This window comes from Saccoglossus kowalevskii, chromosome 11 (genome assembly GCF_978046115.1).
Source record: "Saccoglossus kowalevskii chromosome 11, keSacKowa6.1, whole genome shotgun sequence".
NCBI classification, from domain to species: domain Eukaryota; kingdom Metazoa; phylum Hemichordata; class Enteropneusta; family Harrimaniidae; genus Saccoglossus; species Saccoglossus kowalevskii.
This window is the reverse complement of record NC_140651.1, coordinates 26,494,640-26,506,912: the sequence shown is the minus strand read 5'-3', so window position 1 is coordinate 26,506,912 and position 12,273 is coordinate 26,494,640. Positions and strand designations below refer to the sequence as shown.

At 34.0% G+C, this 12,273-nt stretch overlaps 1 long non-coding RNA gene across 1 annotated transcript; it reads left to right on the top strand.

The window, feature by feature from the left end:
- Positions 1-1,891: 1,891 nt before the first annotated feature.
- LOC146736580 (uncharacterized) lies at positions 1,892-4,641 on the top strand. Its single transcript, XR_014930952.1, has 2 exons — positions 1,892-1,948; positions 4,365-4,641. It is a non-coding gene; the product is annotated as an uncharacterized LOC146736580 (long non-coding RNA).
- Positions 4,642-12,273: the final 7,632 nt, after the last annotated feature.

Genomic DNA, 12,273 nt, shown 5'->3' with positions numbered 1-12,273 from the left:
TCGGAATAGAGCAAAATCGTGTTCTCATCTCATCAGTATTAGTTCAAATGCTAATTTGACTTATAAATGCGTCTCTTCATTTTAATTTTTTTAACTTTTGAATCGTCGAAATTCCAATGTATTTTTGTTTTCGCATTACTCACTTTACTGATATCTCAAAATATTCCAAAATTTATGTCTCGTTAATAACAAGTCTAATTAAAATAAGTTCCTAGTTTTGTCTTTTTTTCATTTAATTTAATTATTTTATTTTATTATATTATATTATATTATATTATATTATATTATATTATATTATATTATATTATATTATATTTTATTTTATTTTATTTTATTTTATTTTATTTTATTTTATTTTATTTTATTTTATTTTATTTTATTTTATTTTATTTTATTTTATTTTATATTATATTATATTATATTATATTATATTATATTATATTATATTATATTATATTATATTATATTTTATTTTATTTTAATCTATTTTTTGTTTGTTGATAGTTTTTTAAAGTTTTGGTAATTGTGAATGGCAAACATAGATCCGACTCAATGCCCAATATAAATTCAAATCTTTTATATTGGTCAACATCGCACTGATTGGTGGAAATAATTAACAAACAATTCCATTGCACACAATGCAATGTGTGCAGCTATTGGATTATTGGCCATGAGCTCTCGTCAAATTCAGCACTTGAACTTGTGAGTGTGACATTTTGATGACATTGAATAGTCTAAATACACTGATAACCCTGCATATAAATAAGGACATTACAGTGTAACTACAATAAAGTTTTGATATCAAATAATGTTTTCCTGTTCACCGATATACTAAAGATGTTTGTATTAGATTCATATTTAAATATATTTACATTTAGTGAAACCTGTCTAAACTGAAAACCAATATGACTTCTGTCTACAGATATTCAGTCCATAAAGTTTGTTTATATAAGCTTATCAAAGAATGAAGAAACAAGTAAAAGTGTTTTGTTTAGACAAGTTTCTGGTTTACAGGGTTCTGTTGAATTTTCTATGCTAAACTTTGTAGAAGCTTAATTTTGTTATTCAATTTGTTCAGATTCCAGCCAATCACAAGCAGTTAACATCGTTGGTGATGATAACAAGCAAAGCAAGACAGATAAGGAAGAAGACACATGTTACCAGCAGACAGCCTTACAAATGAATTTATTAAGTGTTGTATTCAACTCTGATCTAGACAATGGTGATATACAGAAATGAATAATACAAATCAGAATGAAGAAAACAGAAGGACAGAATGGTGAGTTAACTAGCTTACACCTCTCAGCACAAATTTGAATTTCTATATTATGTTGCATGTATAGAGTAATCTAGATACTCTGTTCAGGAGTGTCTCAACTAGTTTTTCATTAGAAGGTGGTTGTAGTCTAATTAGCCATCTACTACTGTCCATAATGACTTAATAGCCGTCTGCTTTTCTTAATACTGTTTGTAGAAGAATACAATTTAACTGTCTTTATTCTTGATTTGGTCGTTTGTCAAGATATCATTGGTTTACTAATAATAGAAATGTAGGAAATTGGCCATTATATGCTGACTATAAAGATTCAGTCACCAAAAACTATTTTATCATTTTTTTTACATTTTATTTTTCCAAATTGACCGTTTTTGTAAATAACTGTGATACCGATTAAACCAGTGAACTTAGCTGTGAATCTTTCTACACTTACCTAGGGATTCTACATGGAAATTGATGTGTCCCTAGTTATCTAATTTTTTCCAACAGCTAGAGTTTCTAGATTAATAAATTCCTGGAGGTGACATGGACTGACATCGATAAATGTTTGATTTAGACATGTTTCTAGCTTACCCAGGGTAATGTATATGGTAACAGTATACAATATATTTTTCCACAGATGCGGAAGATGAAGTGCCGAAATGGGAAAAAGAATTACAACAAGAATTGCAGGTTAGATGAATTAATATCGTCATAAATCATTCAGTGCGAAGAACTCCTAATAGTTTACTATGTTTATGTCATACAATGACTGATTTAAATAATCTGTGAAACGTTTAAATTACTGGAGGTGAAAACACATCTCCTCGTTTGCCTTCTGAGGGCGCTGTCCTCTATTTGATAATACCCAATTATGTATAATGCAAAGTGAGTTCAGTCATTCCATTCCAAATAATTTAAATAATAATTAAATAATATTTCAAGTTTTGTTTCTAAATTCTTTTTTACTGCTGAATCAAATGAACATAATTTCCTACGAGTTGCGTATCAAAATGAAAATTCAAAAAACTATGAAAACAAAAAGTTATGTTCATGTCATCAGGCATAATTGTAGTCCCTGTTGGGACGCAGTCCAAAAACAGAGATTTATGGATTAGTCTTTGTGTGTGTGTCTATTTGTCCATGTGTTGATCTGTGTCTCCATCCAGACCTATATCTTAGACATGCCAGGACCGATTACATTCAAACTTCACACATATGTCATACCATGGACGTACTAGAGATGGACGCTGCATGGTGATTCACACCTGATAGGACGCATTGTCTTTCTATTGTACTCATCTTAAATTTATGAATAGACAGACATACTTTCATCTTGGCTGTGTTACTGCCCAATCTTAGTTTTGGTTTTTCACGACAAGATTTGAATCTTAAATTTTATATTATATTGGGTCTAAAAAAAAAATACAGACCTTGCCCGAGAGCTGGTGCAATGTTAAGTTGTGAAACAAAGTATATTCTAGGCAAGTTTACGAGCATGTTTGTACCGATCTTCTGCACTTGTTAGCAATTTTAATTTAATATTGCCAGTAAACCCGGTGTGCACGGATGACGATTTTTTTTTGCGATGTTCAATTCGAGTGAAATTTACAGATGGTACAAAGCTTGAAATTTTCGGAAAGTTCGGCCGCCATAATTCGATGTTAAACAAGGACTTCTTTAACATTAGCTTTCACGTTCATGGTGGGCTCTCGCGAGAAACAATACTGTTGTTCGTCCTCTTCGGGGACGGCTGAGTCGACAGTTTCAATGTCTTCAATATCAAAATCATTATAGTCTAGTTCTAAAATGTCGGGATCAACAAAATCACAACCGAAACCAACCTTTCTCTGTTGCCTGTTCGTCGCCATTTTCTTTTCTCTTGATGATTGCAAACAGATCGTCGTTTGGGCGCTTGGAACAAAACGAAGATGAACTGAGCGGCAACGCACTTACATCAAAACAAGTAAATACTGTGCGGCGTCCATCTCTAGTACGTCCATGGTACTGAAAAATCACCGAAATAAAGCATTTCTGGCATTCTCGGCTGTTTACAGATGGATTTTGTTCAAATATGGTACATACATTGTACTTCATGGGTCCTTGATGTATGTCATTTTGTTTTTCAGATCGGATTAAAAATGGCCAACTGGTGGCCATTTTGTTTTAATGAATGTGGTTCTAGTGCCATTTCTCTGCTTTGACTGATTATATATTTTATATCTTCTAGATACATCATGTCATAGATGAACAGATGTATTCAAAATGGCCGACTGGTGGCCATTTTGTTTTAATGAATGTGGTTCTAGTGCCATTTCTCTGACATGCTTTGACTGATTATATATTTTATATATTCATTATACATCATGTCATAGATGAACAAATGTATTCAAAATGGCCGACAGGTGGCCATTTTGTTTTAATGAATGCGGTTCTAGTGCCATTTCTCTGACGTGCTTTGACTGATTATATATTTTATATATTCATTATACATCATGTCATAGATGAACAAATGTATTCAAAATGGCCGACAGGTGGCCATTTTGTTTTAATGAATGCGGTTCTAGTGCCATTTCTCTGACGTGCTTTGACTGATTATATATTTTATATATTCATTGTACATCATGTCATAGATATACAGATGTATTCAAAATGACCGATCGGTGGCCATTTTGTTTTAATCATGTTCCAGAGCAATATCTGTCAATATGGACAAGTACCCGTTTGATGATCAGATACAAGATGACTGAATGTCAATCATTTTAATGTTAAAAAAATCATCGAAATCAAGCATTAGCTTCTGGATCCAAATTTATGTTCCAACTAAATTACTATAAACAAAACTGTATACCTTAAATTTGTTAACTAACAGGGACTGTGCCATGCATGGCTCGTCTTTGTGAATAGTAATCGAAGTTTATGTGACATTCACAGATTTTAATATTTGCAATAAATAAACTAAAATTATGTCAATCAGACAAAACCTAATTGTGTTTGTGATAATTTCTGTAATACAACTTTACACTAATGACAAGTCTCAGTTACTTGTAGAACCTAGACATGTGAGTTTTGTTATTAATTCAACTCTGTTCTTCATTCACATCTCTAGGAATATGAAGTTGTTGAAGGAGAAGACACTGGTGATAATGAATAATGGGAGGATGAAATAAACCAAATGTTAGAAGATGAGACGCAGTAAAACATTTACATTAAGTTACAACTTTAGTAGATATTTAGAGTTGTATAAAAAATAAAAATATCATTATCACCAGTGTACTATAGAAACAGAGCATTGGTCATGTACCACATTTTTATTTCATTTTATTTTATTGGATGGAAAGACATTTAATACTAAGAGATATATTTGTATAAGTGAACCTATTACATCCATTGATGAGGTGTTTCATTGTCTGGTTTTCTGTTGTATTTGAGAGTAGTTAAAAGAAGGGTTTATTACCATGTTGTCATATGGTATATGGGTAGTGCTTGTGCCCTTGACATTGAGTTCCTGTTTACATGACTGGGATCATGTCAGGGCTCATCAGTCCTGTCATAGTACAACCCTGCAGGTTTATTGTTACCACAATTGACTAAAGCCAGCTCAAGCTAAACATGTTCACATGGTCATTATTGCTGCCTAGAGCTGATAAAATACTGTCGTGTAAAAGTTTTAGGACCAAATTTAATGTTATTGAGATACAGAATATGAAATGAAAACAAATTATGGGGTTATCAGACAAAAAAAAATTTTCAAATTTCAATGGAAATGGTAGGATTTGTTTCATTGGTTTCTATGGTGATAGTATTCCATCATTTCTCAAGATTGTTCATGGTGACATTGACCATATATTTTCAAACAAGGTGTCATTCAATTCATTTTATTTACAATAATTATAATCTTTGGGAATTATAGTTTATCTTTGCTTGTGCATAATTTATATGCATCTGAAATATTAATTTTATGTTTGATCTACAAAGGTCACACATCCTGGTGTTTCGTTGGGGTATTGTTTTATAACAGTGATAATATTATACCTCAGTTGTTGCCATGTTAAACTATTATTGAACTTGAATGACAACTTGGAAATGCCAGAATGTTTGACCTTTAGGGAGCCAAAATACCAGAATGTTTGTTTGACCTTTAGGGAGCCAAAATACCAGGATGTTTGACCTTTAGGGAGCCAAAATACCAGGTTGTTTGACCTTTAGGGAGCCAAAATACCAGGATGTTTGACCTTTAGGGAGCCAAAATACCAGGTTGTTTGACCTTTAGGGAGCCAAAATACCAGGATGTTTGACCTTTAGGGAGCCAAAATACCAGGTTGTTTGACCTTTAAGGAGCCAAAATACCAGGATGTTTGACCTTTAGGGAGCCAAAATACCAGGATATTTGATGATTAGGGGAGGCGGGAGAGAAGAGTTCTTGCATGAGGCTTGATGCTTAAATCAACATTAATGTGAAATAGACCTTTTACTTGTTGCGTATTGAGGGTATCATATTCTACATATTGTTTCAATAGTAAACTTTTGACAAGCTTCCAACATGGTCACAAATATTGCAAATATACACACCTCCATGTAGAAGATGTAGTGTTATGCTGAATGTATGAAGGAAGGATTAATGATGGTTTTCAGACAGACAAAAGCACAGCTAAACAACTGTGATAAGCTTTTATATGGTCAACAATTCTTTAGGGGGTTATGTGGTCTCAGAATGTCAGTATTTATTCGTATCAGGTTTTCTGTTACTTGTCAATATTCACACAAAGTATTAGAATTTCATTACATTAACCAATCAACATGCATGTTATTCCCACTTTGTTCTTTAACACAGTACCTGATTGACAGAGAAACATCTGCCCAATCAAAACAATATATTGTAACATTTCTAGTTGATATTTTGGTGATTCGAAGGTTTTTGTCTTGTTTTTAAAAAGGGGGGGGGTAAAATTGTACAATTACAGTATGATTTATAAAATATTTATTTATGATTAATAGGAAGGTTTTATTGTAAATAAATATACCATGGCATGAAAAGGATTGAAGTGTAGTTAATGTTTTAATTATTCGTATATGTTTAATTCTGAATTGTGACTGGTGAGAGACTCTTGTGATTATACTTGTATGTAGACCATTATTCCCACCAGTCAGCAATGCTTTGTAAATTAGAATACTTCAAATATGTGGTGTGATCAATCCTTATAACTTCTTGTAGTTATCTTAAGGGAGGGTGGTCTAGGGAAATGATTCCTCTGTCTGGCTTGCATGTTGCTCTCATTTTGATAATCTCTGTTGACTAGTTATGGTTATCTAGTCTTCTTTTTATGTAGAAGCTATGTGATAAATATTAAATAAATAAATCAAAAAAATAGTAAATTTTTAGCGTAAATAGCCATGCTTATTTTTTAAAGATATAAAGTACCAAATAAAGTAACATGCGATGAGAAATACAGTGAAAATAAAAACTTGGAAAATCTGCTCTACACCAGCATGACTTGAATAAGGAGGGACCTGATACATTTGTTATGCATGGCTGCCATGGTAACATTTATAACCAAACAAGTGCACTTTCTCACCATTGGTTGGACAGATATTATTACCACGGGCCGACAACTCACTTTTTCTCATTCATTGGAGCAAATATTAGAAAATTACGGGATTTTATTTGATGACCTCCCTCCGACTTGCCTATTTTGTGACATGTTACTGTGATCCGATTTTCATTGCAATTAGTGACAGGTTAGACATAGTTTGTCACTAAATTCACTAGTTTTTAACTATAAGATTTAATACTGATATTTTTAGTGAGGTTTATGGCGATTAATAACTATATTTTCTAGAGACACATTAATATGTAGTCCAACTGAGATGACGCCCTTCTTGAAATAACGTAAATAATTCGCCTGTGATGGCGTTCTTTATAATAGATTTACGCAACGAATGATTTGGATTTAATTTGGGGGAGTAAATTTCACGGTCTGATTTCAGACTCCTCAGTCTGTGATTCCCTGTTTGTGATGTGACAACAACCACATACTGTGTGTTCTAAAGTATCTAATTTTTCAAATTACTTTGGAGAAAGTTGATTTTGCTACGAATAAAAATGAAGATATATAGATGAACAAAACTGTTCTTATTCATTATTTTAATACAAAATTCGAGTGCTGCTTCCATAGTCAATCTTACTTCATTTCAAATTTAATCCCGTCCCGCTTGTGTAGCGAATTTCGCGAGAACGAGGTGGCATCACCTAAGACAGCCTGATAAAAATCCCACATCCCAGTCTCAGTACTTCGCCACAATTGTATCACCGCCCTCAACGTCGGGAATTATCAGAATGATTTGCTAATACAGTGTATGGCCGTCATCATAAAGTGTATCTTCGTATATGTATATTATGTCAGTTATTTCGTCAACTGCAGCAAATTTATATTCCCGATATTTTGTGATGCTGCTTACAGCCCTGCTGAAAACCTAGATAAAGACAGAACGAGCCAGGAGGGCGAATAAAAGAAACATCATGATGAGAAAAATGAAAATTACGGTCACGGTCAAAAATCACTGAGCTAGAAGACATACATATCTTTGAGAAATTGATTTGGCATGCTTGTCATATTTTTTACATGGTAAAGTTATTATTTGGTGATGTATTGTTATAACTTAAATATTTTCCAATGCAGATCACGACTATCACTACGTAATCATACAGCATTTGTGTATGGCTTGCGGTGCGGTTTTTCATGCAGCTTTTGACTCCCATTTCTTCTTAAGGGAGAACCCTACCTATATGTGTTTTTTTTTCATAAAGTTGTAAATACATCGCACGACAATGTTCGTTGGTTTTTGTGTATATCATGGTACATTCGTCCCTTAACGATTTAAAATTATATATAGTCTAAGAACTTATTTATTATTCGACCGCCGAAGAGCCAGTGAAAATATCACCACTCCAACTTTTAAACAATCCCTAATAATCAAATTGATATATGTTTCACATGTAAAGAGTCAAAGACTCTCAACAACTAGCCCTAAGTAAAATGTTATGAAGGTTTTCGACGGTTGTTTTCCAGTTCACAGGTGTTTGTTGCCAGGCGGTGAAAATACCCGGATAATCCCTCGAACACATGCGAGACCTATTCCTGAGTAACTAAGAAGATTACGAAATATAGAAAACAAAAAGGAATTTATGGTTTTCACCATTAGAAACGAATAACGATTATATCATTATTAAAATCATTATTACGTAAAAGTCGTGTGTATATATCATAAATAATTCGTTATATAGTCTTATTACTTGGAGAAATATCACAATGTATTCTGGGATACCATTAACTAAAATATAAGACACTGCACCAATGTTATAGTTTTAACATAATTTATTACAGTTTTTGAATGATGTCATCAGGAGAGATGTTCCTGATGACATCAATAAGGTCCCCAGCTGTTGGTCGCGACGATGGCTCCATAGCACAACAAGCCATACACAAGTCCTTATATACTCCTCTTCCTAGATGCCTAATGTTGATGGGCGTGATGACCTTACCGGCCGCGACATCTGTTCTTATACGTTTAATGAAACCAACTAACGTACCGCATAGATGTGGAAGCTGCAGTGTCACCACCTCAGCCATGGAACACCCAAGTGCCCAAATGTCTTTGGCAGGACACGGTGGAGGTTTTTTGCAAATAACCTCTGGTGCCATGTACACCACCGTGCCCGCACCTGAGAAGTCACTGCTTCCGATGGTGACACTGACGCCAAAGTCAGCTATGCGGCAGCTTGGTTTCCCGTCATTTTCGATTTTCACCTACAAAAAAATAATCAAAAATCAGTGTTACCCCACTGAGTGTTATGAACATTATATAGTGAATCAAACAAAGGAACCAAATTTGAACCACAGATTATAATAAGATATTACTCCGAGAAAGGGCCATTACCTGAAACATCTAATTGTATGGAATAATTTCCAAGGGCTACGATTACCCACTACCAGTCTGCATATATTATTTATAATGTTTCAAATGTAAACCATATTGTATGTGCGAGATACTATTTACAAACATCAAGCAGAACAAATCTACTAATCCAACGAGGCCATTGTTTGAATAAACACTCCACCCGAACTCATCAAAATTATATTCAATTCACTGGTCGTTATTTGGTACAAAAACGTAATAAATATTGAAAATTTATTAGTATATTTCTGACAGCCTCTACCCAACATTGTGCATACTCTATAATTGTCTATTTACTATTTGTCCATCTACTACTACATATATACTTACAAGAACATTGGATGGCTTGAAGTCGTTGTGGACTACTCCCAGATCATGCAATCTTTGTAAACCAGAGAGGGTCGCCAATAATGCCAACTTTAACTGGTGGCTAGTTAGCTAGTGAAATGAAAACAAAAAATGTGAAATATTAACTTTACCGTTGTTTGATGAAAGATCGCAATTAATTATCGTCTATGAAATTATAAATATCAAAACCAATAAATCCGCCGTTAATATGGATATAAAATACGACTAAGATGATAAAGAGGCTTGACGATAATCAAGTTGTTACCATGGTTAGATATGGATGACAAGTTTCAAGTCAAATAGTACATACCATATTAGCATACACCAGTTTTTCGAGATCATGACCTGGAAAGTAGTCCATTGCGTATGCATTGTGTACGTCATCAACACCTATTAGTTGTATACAGGAACTTCTTGAAGTACGAAGTAGACTGTAAGAAAAAAAAACAATTATGGGTACATGTTTGAGTAATGTGTCGATAATTCGTGCATGGAGCTAAACATGATATCATTATATTTACATTCACGATTCTGATAAATAAAATCACTGAGAGTTAATTGTTTTATACGGGAACTTTAGCACGATTATTGTTGGCCAAGCAAAATAGAATACTTGTCACAAACGTGTGTATATTTTTCTAATATATGTTTGTTAAGCCATATAATACATGTGGGTTACTATTCCCAGCTGCAATCGCTTTGCCGACACTTCGTGACGTGGTTCGACACTTGCATAAACTATATTATTTACATATTATTGGGAATTAACATATAATTAGACTTACGTCATTATATTGATTTCATTTTTGAACATCTTCCTTGCGCTTACTTTCTCCGACTCAGTGGTTGGTGGCTTATGGTGTTTTATTGCCACCAATTCACCTTTGACCTTGGCCAGATGGATATTGGCGAAATTACCTTCGCCAATCTTCTTATCCATCTGGATTCGGTCAAGGTCAAAATTAACCACTGGCCGAATGGCAGCTGAAAAGAAAAAGAAAATGACAGTACTTTGTCAGTTATTGTAGTTTATCTTGTTGTTAATAATGACGTAATCGCTAAGTTTGATATGTGGATTGCCATGTCGTGTGGTGGCGCACTTTACGTGTGCATAAGCTGTGAAAAGGCCACCACAAGATATGATTATTGTCTGGATATTAATGGCGACTTTATTTTGTTGCTATAAAATAAAATATAATGAATTTACCTGGCACAGGAAGATGCTCAATTATGTTTGGTGATTCTACTATTATCATAGCAGTTTTTGTGGGCGTCTTCTTTGTTTTTACAGAGTCACCTTTAGATGGAGGTCCAGTCAACGATAAATCTGCAAAATGTCGAACAGAAATTATTACTTTAAATATCAACTGATAACAGAAAACCATCCTATACGTAAATACTTTAAACTGTGTAACACTACAACGAATCTACATTAGTCATTTTAATTATTAGTCAGAGCTTTCACTTATTCATTAGATACATATGTTGTGTTAACCAGGAGATGGACAATACTCACTTCTTTTTTTCTTCAGCTCTTCCAGCCTCTTCCTCTTTTCCTTCAAGGCATCCCTGGCGGATAATACTGCAAGATACAAACGACCAGAATCAGTCTAATATGTCTAGAAGTACGTCAGGCAAGTATGTACTGAATGTGTATGACTAGTGTATGACTATCGAAAATCGAACGGCGATATATATCTATGATGTCTTATCTAAAGTCACGTGGCATAAAAATTAATCCAAATATCAAGCGTAACTCAGTAAGAATGGACATCTTGACTGAGAATATGAAACACCATAAAACAATAGACTCAATTTTTACATACTTCCAGCAGGGGCCTTGCTTGCCGGAGGAAGAGGTTCCATTGTGAAACTTGAATTACAAGTGTTTGTACTAACGGCAACACTTGAAGTGCTGGTCTTGACTGGCTCTATATAAGACGGAGAACAAATAACATGATGAGACAAAGTAGTATTTTGTAAAATATAATACACATATATAATTAAATGTTTACAACAATGACATGCCTATATATTAGTGTCGCATGAACACATATTTCCCAAACTTCCAAATAATGACTATTATAATTACGCACCTCTCTTTATGCGCAATTCCTGCAACCTCTTCTTCTTTTGATCTAAAATATCTCTGTGAGACGGTTCTGCAAAGCAATATGAGAATGTTTAGGTGTATTTTTGGTAACAAGGGACATATATTCACGAGTGCGACAAACAAAAAAGGTTTCACATAAATGTATAACTTACTTGTAACACGTCGCTGAACAGCAAGAGGAAGAGTTACGAGCATTGGTGACATTGATATTGTGTTGTGAGATGGAGGCGTTACCACAATTGATGGTATGATCCTTCGAGTAACAAAGTCAATATCTGACTTTGATGTGGGTTTTGGTGGAGGCGTTACCACAATTGATGGTATGGTGCTTCCAGAGACAAAGTCAATGTCTGACTTTGATGTTGTGGGTTTTGGTGGAGGCGTTACCACAATCGATGGTATGATCCTTCCAGAGACAAAGTCAATATCTGACTTTGATGTTGTGGGTTTTGGTGGAGGCGTTACCACTATTGATGGTATGGTCCTTCCAGAGACAAAGTCAATATCTGACTTTGATGTTGTTGGTTTTGGTGGTGGCGTTACCACAATTGATGGTATGGTCCTTTTGGAGACAAAGTCAATATCTGACTTTGATGTTGTT